Raw genomic sequence first — 288 nt, 5'->3', positions numbered from 1 at the left:
GAGGTTTCCTCAACCAACAGTCGATCCTCAGGGTAAAACTTTGCTGGAACATTGTATAAGCCAACATGCGAGTTAATTTTTTCTACTTTGTATTTATATTATACCTGTACTAGTTGAGCGAAGTTCTTGTACATGCATTATTTGTTTATTACTTTTTTTGCTTGCTGTAAACGATTGCTGCTCAAACGTTCGGGGGTGAGAACCCGTCAAGCTGCCTTATCGGCAGCTTTTTATTTCACCCCTCCATGTACACTGATACGTGAATAAAATGATTGATTGTTTGATTGA

The sequence above is a fragment of the Dermacentor silvarum genome, chromosome 3, assembly GCF_013339745.2.
Source record: "Dermacentor silvarum isolate Dsil-2018 chromosome 3, BIME_Dsil_1.4, whole genome shotgun sequence".
Lineage (NCBI taxonomy): Eukaryota > Metazoa > Arthropoda > Arachnida > Ixodida > Ixodidae > Dermacentor > Dermacentor silvarum.
This window is presented reverse-complemented; position numbering follows the sequence as displayed.